Raw genomic sequence first — 10,347 nt, 5'->3', positions numbered from 1 at the left:
GGGCGCACGCCTTTAGTCCCAAGCTCTTGGGCGGCAGAGGTAGAAGGATCGCAGTGAGTTCCGCGGCCAGCCTGGGCTAGAGTGAGACCCTACCTTGAAAAACAAAAGAACCAACAGTGGAGAACTTAAGCAAGTCTAAGGGAAGAGCAGGATTTCAGAGTGATGTGCAGGGCGGGAAACCTCCTTGCAGCACACCAGAGTCGGTTCCTGGTGGGTAAGGTGGCCAAATGGACAAACTGGTGTAGTCCGACGTAATTTGAGGTCCAAAGTAGATGTGCCATCTACTTCTAAACTGATCTGCTTTCCAAGTTTGAAATCAAAATAATGCCAAACTCAATGTAGATTAAAAAACCGATTCTTGCCAGGCCCTTTAAATCCCAGCACTTGGGAAGCCAAGGTAGAAGGATCACTGTGAGTTCTAAGGCCAGCCTAAGGACCCAGGTTTAACTCCCCGGTACCCACATAAAGACAAATGCACAAGGTGGCGCATGCAGAGTTCATTTACAGGGGTTAGAGACCCTATTGTGCCCATTCTCTCTCTTATACGTAGGTAGATAGATAGATAGACAGACTGACTGACACACACACACATATATATCAAATAAATAAAGTGTAAATAAGCCAGGAGTGCTGGTGCACGTCTTTAATCCCAGCATTCGGGAGGCAGAGAAAGGAGTTCGAGGCCACCCTGAGACTACATAGTGAGTTCCAGGTCAGCCTGGGCTAGAATGACACCCTACCTCAAAAAAAAAAAAAAAAAAAAAAAAAAAAATATATATATATATATATATATATATATATATATATATATATATATATACACACATACATATATCAAAAAATAAAATTAGACCTGGAGAGAGGTCTCAGTGGTTAAAGGCACTTGCTTGCAAAACCTGGTGGCCCACAGTTTGATTCCTCAATATCCATGTCAAAGCCAGATGTGCAAAGTAGTGCATGCATCTGGAGTTTGTTTGCAGTGGTTAAGAGGCCCTGGTGTGCCCATATTCTCTCTCTTTCTACGCTTGTAAATAAATTAATAACAATTGAGCTGACATATGTATATCCTTACGATGAGGAAGACACACACGTATGGCTTCGGTTTTAAGGTGGTGGGTGGCTTCCAGTGCGGTGTCTTCCCAGCAGACAGTGAAACTGGCACCATCAGATGACACGTGCTTTCCTGGGGACAGGGCAAGTGAAACAGCAATTTTCAGCAATGTTTTACCCTCTCATTGCCAACAACAGACATTTGATGTTAGTTAGAGGCCAAGTATGTGTTCTTTTCTTTTTTCTTTTTTTTAATTTATTTATTTGAGAGCGACAGACACAGAGAAAAAGACAGATAGAGGGAGAGAGAGGGAATGGGCACGCCAGGGCTTCCAGCCTCTGCAAACGAACTCCAGATGCGTGCGCCCCCTTGTGCATCTGGCTAACGTGGGACCTGGGGAACCGAGCCTCGAACCGGGGTCCTTAGGCTTCACAGGCAAGCGCTTAACCGCTAAGCCATCTCTCCAGCCCTCTTTTCTTTTTATTAATTTCTTCTTATTTATTAGAAAGCCCAACAGACTGCCTGTTTTTTATGTGTGTGTGCGCGTGCGTGCATGCGTGTGTGTGCGTGCGTGTGTGTGTGTGTGTGTGTGTGTGTGTGTAAGAGAGACGGGTGGCGGGGGGAGAAAGAATGGACATACCAGGGCCTCCAGCCATTGCAAATGAACTACTGAATCCACTTTGCTCATCTCAAACTCAGGTCCTTAGAATATTTTTTTGTTTTTTTTTTAATGTTTATTTATTTTTATTTGAAAGTGACAGAGAAAGAGGCAGAAAGAGAGAGAGAGAAAGTGAGAGAGAATGGGCACGCCAGGGCCTCCAGCCACTGCAAACGAACTCCAGATGCGTATGCCCCCTTGTGTATCTGGCTAACGTGGGTCCTGGGGAATTGAGCCTTGAATCGGGGTCCTTACAGGCAAGTGCTTAACTGCTAAGCCCTCTCCAGCCCAGGCCCTTAGACTTTGCAGGCAAGTGCCTTAACTCCTGAGCCATCTCTCCAGCCCCCCCCCCCCCTTTTTTTGGACATAGGATCTCTCCCTGAACTTTGAGTTCACTGATTCGACCATACTAGCTATCCAGACAGCAAGCCAAACAGGCTGCTGCCACCTTGGAGGCACAGGGAGAGGACACCCTACAGAATGACCCTAAATACTTCTCCCAGTAAAAAGCCTACAAAAAAATTACATCACGAGCAATCTTTGACCACAAAGGCATACCCAGAGAGTACCATTCTGCTCAAGGTCTGCCTGTGACAGCCAAACCCTGGACACACCATGGCTGTCTCCTAGGTAGGCAGCTGACCCTGGGCAACATAGCCCCAGAAGTCCCTAGAAGGGTCACCACTGTCCTCAGACAATGCAGCCTCACCCACTCCACCCCACGGACTACCTCACCTGTCTTCATGAGTGAACTTCACAAGTTCAGGCACCCTGGAAAAGAAGGCCCTGACTGGTGGGTACCAAATGGAGTAAGTGCAAGGGAGGGTTTATAGAGCCCAGGCTGCAAGCCAGAGGAAGCCATTCTGCCTCCCAGTGATGGCAGGAGAACCCAGGACTGCCAGCACACTGTGGTATTCAGCGGTGCAGGACCTACCCATTATGCTGAACTACAATTCCCTCCCTGTGAGAGCTTCACACCCACATCCACGAGGGGCAGGAATGCTTCTGGAATGGGGCCAGGGAACACTGGCAGGAAGAAATGCATGTTTACAGAAACCAGTCTCACGTGAAAGGTCACACAGGCTTAACATGACTGACCTGGGTGTAGCCCCCTCTTCCCTACCTTGGGACACAGGAACCATTGTTACGGGAAACTGAAGCACACAGAACGGTCACCAGAAACTGAGTGGAGAATAAGGATATTTATTTTCACACCAGCATGGGTCCAGAGGAATCTCTTCCAAAGCCTGGATCCTGATTCTTGGTGGTTCAGAGTTTATATACTTTATCTTGGACTAGTCTTATTATTTTAACAACCTAGTGCCAGAGACCTTGAGTATGAAATAGGGAAGTTTTACAGAGACAAGAAAATGGTTAGTTAGCAGATAGATGCCTGCAGCTGTGCTATGGAGATAAAAAGAAGCATAAGATGATTTACAGTACAGGATAGGAGCTGAAATGCAGATTGTGACCTTAGTACCCTAACTACAGTATTAGGTTATCCAGCACAAAAGACTATACAGTACAGGACAATACAAAAGTCTATTACACAAAAACAAAACAAAACAAAAGTCTATTACAGTACAGAACATAACTTTGGGGCAAGGTAGAGTTTTGCTCTCACCCAGGCTGACCTGGAATTTACTATATAATCTCAGGGTGGCCTCAAACTGATGGTGATCCTCCTACCTCTGTCTCCTGAGTGCAGGGATTAAAGGAGTGTGCCACCAAGTCCAGCTTGAGTAACACATTTTTTTAATTCTCAAAAATATGCTTATAAAACAGAATGAAAGCATGCATTCAAATGATCATCCAACAAAATAAATTTGGCTTTATTCCAGAGAGGTAGGCATGGCTCAGCATGCATAAAGCAATAAATATAATGTATTGCATAAATAGACATAAGGACAGAAATCACATGATCGTCTTGATTGTTGCAAAAAAAGGCTTTTAATAAAATTCAACATCTCTTCATGAAAAAGTTCTGAAGAAACTGGAAATACAAGGGAAATATCTCAACATAATAGAATAACAGATAAAAAAATAGAATAATAGAGACCGCATACAATAAACCCATAGCCAACATTATACTAAATAGGAAACATCTCAAGGCAATTCAACTAAACTCAGGAACAAAATAAGAGTGTCCACTTTCTCCATTTGTTGTTGTTACATTTTTATTGCTGGGACAAAACACCCAACCAGAAACAGCTTGTGGAGGAAAGGGTTTATTTTAGGCTTACAGGTTTTGTTTGTTTGTTTTTTGAGGTAGGGTCTAACTCTATAGAGCCCAGGCTGAACTAGAACACTCTGTAGTCCCAGGATGGCCTCAAAGTCACAGTGATCCTCCTGTCTCTGCTTCCCAAGTTCTGGGATTAAAGGCAGGTGCCACCATGCCAGCCTAGGCTTACAGTTTTGAGGGGAACCTTTATCACAGCATGACATGAGCTGGAAGCTATTGCATATCTGGGTGAAAATAGTCTAAGTATTGGGCTAGGAGCTGGGCTTTAGTGAGCCCCAAGATCCACCACCAGTGATATACCTCCTCCAGCAAGGCTCCACCTCCTAAACTGCCACTAGTTGGGATCAAGAGGCTATAAGGGAACATCTCATTCAAACAACCACAGGTGTTGGGTGTGTGCATTCTTCACGTTTATTTAATATAGTGCTGGAAATCTAAGCAACAGCAATAAGAGAAGCAAATGAAAGGGATACAACTAGGAATGAAAGAAGTCAACATGTCCTTATTTGCAGATATAATTTTATACATAAAAGACCTTAAAACAAGAAAATTCTTAGAACTCATAAACACTTTCAGGAAAGTAGCAGGTTATAAAATCAATATACAAAAAACATTATCTTCCTACATACTAGTAACAAGCAAGCCAAGGAAAGAAATCAGAAAATCAACTTCATTTACAGTTGCCTCAAAAACTAAAACAGAAATAAACTTAACCAAAGAAGTAAATGGTCTCTAAAATGGAAATCTTACAACACTCAATAAAGAAATCCAAGAGGACACCAGAATATGGAAAGAATACCCATGATCATGCACTGGAAGCATTAATATAGTGAAAATGGATGTGTTAACAACAGCAATTTACAGATTCAATGCTATCCCTGTGCTTCACAGAAATAGGAAAAAAACCCAACAATCTTTTTTTTAAGAACAAAATCTTCTTAATTCTTATATTGACAATTTGTATACATACATATTTTAAGAATTTTATTTTATTAATTTGAGAGAGAGAGGCAAAGTGAGGCAGAGATAGAGAGAGAAAATGGGCGGGCCACTACAAACAAACTCCAGATGTATGTGCATCAGACTTACGTAGGTTTTGAGGAGTTGAACCTGAGTCCTTAGGCTTCTCAGGCGACCCCTAAGTCATCTCTCCAGCCCACATGTGTTTTTTTAATTCAAAATCCTCATTACCTTCTCTTGACCCCTCTACATTCCCTTTCTGCTGAATTCCTTCTTGTTTGTGCCTCTTCTATCTTTAATTTTTAAAAATTTATTTATTTGAGAGTGACAGACAGAGAGAGGAAGAGGCAGATAGATAGAGAATGGGTGTGCCAGGGCCTTCAGCCACTGCAAACACACTCCAGATGCGTGTACCCCCTTGCGTATCTGGCTTATGTGGGACCTGGGGAATCAAGCCTCAAAATGGAGTCCTTAGGTTTCACAGGCAAGCACTTAACTGATAAGTCATCTCTACAGCCCCTCTTCTATTTAAAAAAATATATAGTGTGTGTGTGTGTGTGTGTGTGTGTGTATGTGTGTATATATATATATATATATATATATATATATTTTCATTTTTCGAAGTAGGGTCTCACTCTAGCCCAGGCTGACCTGGAATTCACTCTGTATTCCAGGGTGGGTGGCCTTGAACTCACAGTGATCCTCCTACCTCTGCCTCCTGAATGCTGGGATTAAAGGCGTCTGCCACCATGCCCAGCTATTTTTTTTAAAAAAAAATATTTTTTTTTTTTGCAAAGAGAGAGAGGGAGGGAGGGAGGGAGAAAGAAAGAGAGAGGAAATATGGGAGAGCCTCTAGCTGCTGCAAACCAACTCCAAGTGCACCTGGCTTTACATAGGTACTGGGGAATTGCACCTGGATCATGAAGCTTTGTAAGCAAGTGCCTTAACTGCTGAGTCTCCTCTCCAGGCCCTGTCTCTTCTATTTTAATATCTCTGTTTTTCTTGTGTATATGGGGGGGGGGGTGTTGTGATCCACTGGGTTTAATTAGGTTTGCCTGCATGGACATGTGTAGGAGACTATTTAATCAAGCATGTGGATCCTACTCAAGATTATACCACTACAGAAAATGTTTCCTACACCCCCAAGTCAGGTAACAACATGGAAGTAAGGGAGGAAAGTCAGAGAGGGATGAGGCCCTTATGCCTTTCTCCATCACCCATGATATAATGTTGACAGGCTCATTACTGTTGAGTCTTGTGCAGGTTCCATCAGTCACTGTGAGGCCAAGAGCTCAACTGCCACTTCATACCTGGATGACAGCAGTTCACAGTGCTTTCCCATCCTTTTATTTTTTTTATTTTTCAAGGTAGGGCCTCACTCTATCCCAGGCTGACCTGGAACTCACTATGTAGTCTCAGGGTGGCCTCGAACTCAAGGCGATCCTACCTCTGCCTCCAGAGTGCTGGGATTAAAGGCATGCACCACCATGCCCGGCTTCATCCTCTAATTCTTATATTCTTTCCTCCCTTACTTCCATGTTGTTACCTGAGCCTTGGAGGAGGTGATCGAGGTGTCTCATTCAGCAGTAAACACTTTTCAGCACTGTGGTGTTTGTCAGTGTAAGTGTTTCCATAGCCTCAGAAGGAGGTGCGTCACTGGGCAGGATCTTGAGTCGACTATGTGTCCAGAGTTGGGCGTGCTAGCTGCTGTGGGTTTCTTTCTCTGCTGTGGATGTGCGATGAGGTGAGCCAGCTTCTTCTGCCAGGATGAAGCTTCCCTTGGGCTCGCTAAGCCTCGAATAACCCTTTCCTCCCATAAGCTGCTTCTGGTCAAGTGTCTGTCCCCAGAAGGTCACTACACCAAGCATGAAGGATTATCTTGATGAGGTTAATGAAGGTGGAGAGAGCCACCTTTAATGAACGGTGGGCAGCATCATTCCATGGGCCGGGGTCCTGGACTTGCCAAAAGGACTCAACAGCAACCTTCATCACTCTGCTCGGCTTCCTCCGGATGGACTGAAGGCGACCAGCTGTCACTAGCTCCTGCCACCATGCCTTCCCTGTTATGATAGAGTGTCACCCGGAACTGTAAGTTAAAATAAACCCTTCTTCCCTTAAATTGATGTTCATCAGGAATTTTGCTTCATCCACAAGAAGGAAACTGACACAGGTACATATACACCGTGGAATTTTACTCTGCAGTAAAGTGAAATTATGATGTTTGCAGGAAAACAGATGGATATATAAAGAATTATATTGAGGGGTCCCAAACTCTGAAAAACCCAAACCACATATTCTCTCTCATATGCAGATACTCCTTGTACTATTTTTTTTTAATTTTAATTTTTATTTACTTATTTGAGAGTGACAGACACAGAGAGAAAGACAGACAGAGGGAGAGAGAGAGAATGGGCGCGCCAGGGCTTCCAGCCTCTGCAAACGAACTCCAGACGCGTGCGCCCCTTGTGCATCTGGCTAACTTGGGACCTGGGGAACCGAGCCTCGAACCGGGGTCCTTAGGCTTCACAGGCAAGCGCTTAACTGCTAAGCCATCTCTCCAGCCCTCCTTGTACTATTTATATGTATGTAAATAAGTGGAAGAAGATGTGGGTAAAGCCTAAAAGGAAAGGAGATGGAGATGGTAACACGAAATGCTGCTGGAGAAAGCGAAAGTACTTGTGACATAATCGCAAAGAGAGGGTGAAGATACAGAAGCAGCCAAAAGGGGGAGAGGGCGGGGATGAGAGTCACCAAAAACAAATTGTGTTTGGAAATGTTGTAATGAGAGACCTTGTATCTGTATTAAAAATAAAACTTAAAAAGAATTGTGTGTATGTGTCTAAGCACACTAGGGCTTGTTGCCACTGCAAATAGAATGGCAGGCACTTGTACCACGTTATTTATTTATTTATATTTTTAATTATTTTTTATTTTGTTTATTTGTGAGCATCAGACAGGAAGAGGCAGAGAGAGAGAGAAAAAATGGGCATGCCAGGGCCTCCAGCCACTGCAAACGAACTCCAGACACATGCTGCCCCTCTTGTGTAGGTAACCACAGCTACTGTGAGTGCATGAGTGCAATGGCCATGCCATGTCTGGAAGACAGGGTTCCATAGCACTCCTCTCATTCCTTGGCCTCCTGCAATGTTCCCAGAGCCTTGGAAAAGGAATAGTCCTTTTAGGGCTGAGTACTTACTCAACAGCCACTTATTCTCAGCACTCTGGTAAGTCAAGAGTCTCTGCATTAACCACCACCTACTGTAAGAGTTGTTTTTCTGACCAACAGTGACAGCAGTAGTAGTCTGTGAGTATAAACAAATATTTAGGCAGTTTGACATGTTCATTTAACAAATCAGCAATAGTAGTGAGAAGTCCCACTTCTGGGAACTGTATGGTTAACTCTGAACTGCTACAGTGGACTGGGGATGGCTGGTGCTCTAGCAGTCCATCAGAGATCTGAGAGTTGAATGAGAAACACCATTGCCTGAGGCTCAGTTGCAGTTGGCTGTTTATAAAGTTTCTCTGAGGTCAGCTTGCTCACCTTGTTCTTCCCCAACTCAACTGCCCAATTCAAAAGATCTCCAGGTTACTACTAAACTTTTAAGGTAACTGGTCAGCTTAGGACACTCAACTATGGATAGAGACAGCCCCAAAATACATAAAACCCCAATTCAGCCCTCATTTGAGTTTCTCACTTTCAGGAGCTCCTCTCCAAATTATTGGATGGATGCTGTCTTGTCTGATGTTTCTGCCTGATTCTGAATTGTTTAATAAAGCCTATGACATACATTCCTCATCCCAGCCTTGTGGATTGTCTCATGAGGTCTGGAATGGTACTGCTTTACTGCCCTCTAGGCAAGGAATTGCGCCAGCAGAGCTCACCAAGAGCAGAACTGCTCTCCTGCCATTTCAGAAGGTTACCCAGTAAAGTCTATGACCTTCCTAATCATGAGCTTTTGACTAGGATTTATAGTGCCAGGCTGTGGTGGTTTGATTCAGGTGTCCCCCATAAACTTAGGTGTTCTGAATGCTAGGTTCCCAGCTGATGGATATTTGGGAATTAATGCCTCCTGGAGGGAGTGTATTGTTGGGGGCGGGCTTATGGGCTTTATAGCCAGTTTCCCCATGCCAGTGTTTGGCACACCCTTCTGTTGCTGTGGACCATCTTATGTTGGCCAGGGGGTGATGTCCACCCTCTGCTCATGCCATCGTTTTCCCCTGCCATCATGAAGCTTCCCCTCGAGCCTGTAAGCCAAAATAATCTCTTTTTCCCAGAAGCTACTCTTGGTTGGGTGATTTCTACCAGCAATGTCAACCTGACTGCAACACAGGCAAATAGTTTTAAACTTAGCAGATACCTCCACAGACTGTACTTTGCAAATGTTGGTACCATGAAAGGAGTGGGCTGCCAGGTCAACTCAGCTCCCTTTTAGGAGATGTCTGGAGACTGTTACAGACTTAAGGCATGGAGCTTTTTTTTTTTTTTTTTTTGCCTGATTCAGTGCTTACCAGGCAATCTTGTCTTTAAGTCAGGGTGTCACTATATGGACCAGGGTGGCCTCAAACCTGCCATCCTTCTCCCTCAGCTCCTGAGTGCTAGAATTACAGGTGATAGTTGCTTTTCTTGAACAGGCCTGGCTATTTGACACTGAGGCAGAATTTCAACTTGCAGCCTAGGCTGCCCTGGAACTCATGCTCCTCAGCCTCCCAGCTGCTGGGATTACATATGTGCAAACACACGTGGCTCACTATGATTCTCACTATGTCATCTGTGCCTCTGCCCTAAATCCAAACAATTCTGGGACACTAATAGTAGTTTCTGAGATCAAATGTTATGTTATTTTTCCACTCCCCACCAAACAGCTGGAATTATATACATAAGGAAGTCACTTTTTTTGTAGGGAAGAGGCATATACTTGTGTCAATTTCAAACACAAAATTAGAAATTTGGAAATATAAATGTGAAAATCCAACATGTAAAATGTCCCAAGTGCTAGAAATTACTGGCATAAACCTCCATGCCAGGTCTCTCCCTTGTTTTGTTTGCTTGCGTATGTGAAGGAGTATGGTGCCTTTGCCTGTGGTAGGGGTACTTGTCTACAGTGGAGCATCACATGGCCTGCTCCACTGCTCACCTTCCCAGTCTTATTTTGAGCCAGTCTCTTTACTACTGATTCTGGAGCTTGTGGGGGCTTTGATGATTTTTGGTCTCGGCTCATCTGCAGGACTGAGGTTGTAAGTACATGTGGCCATGCCTAACTGGGTTATGTAGGATCTGGAGATTCAAAATGGTGGTCTCAGGTCTCCTTGGGCACTCATGCTTGTATAGGAAGCACAATAACTACTGAGCCATTTCTCAATCATTCAGTTTTCTCTAAGCTGATAAGATGTCCCTTGTTTGCAGGTAAATACTTAAAAAATTCAAATACTATAGTA

The sequence above is a fragment of the Jaculus jaculus genome, chromosome 12, assembly GCF_020740685.1.
Source record: "Jaculus jaculus isolate mJacJac1 chromosome 12, mJacJac1.mat.Y.cur, whole genome shotgun sequence".
In the NCBI taxonomy this organism is placed as follows: domain Eukaryota; kingdom Metazoa; phylum Chordata; class Mammalia; order Rodentia; family Dipodidae; genus Jaculus; species Jaculus jaculus.
Note: the sequence above shows the minus strand (reverse complement) of the source record.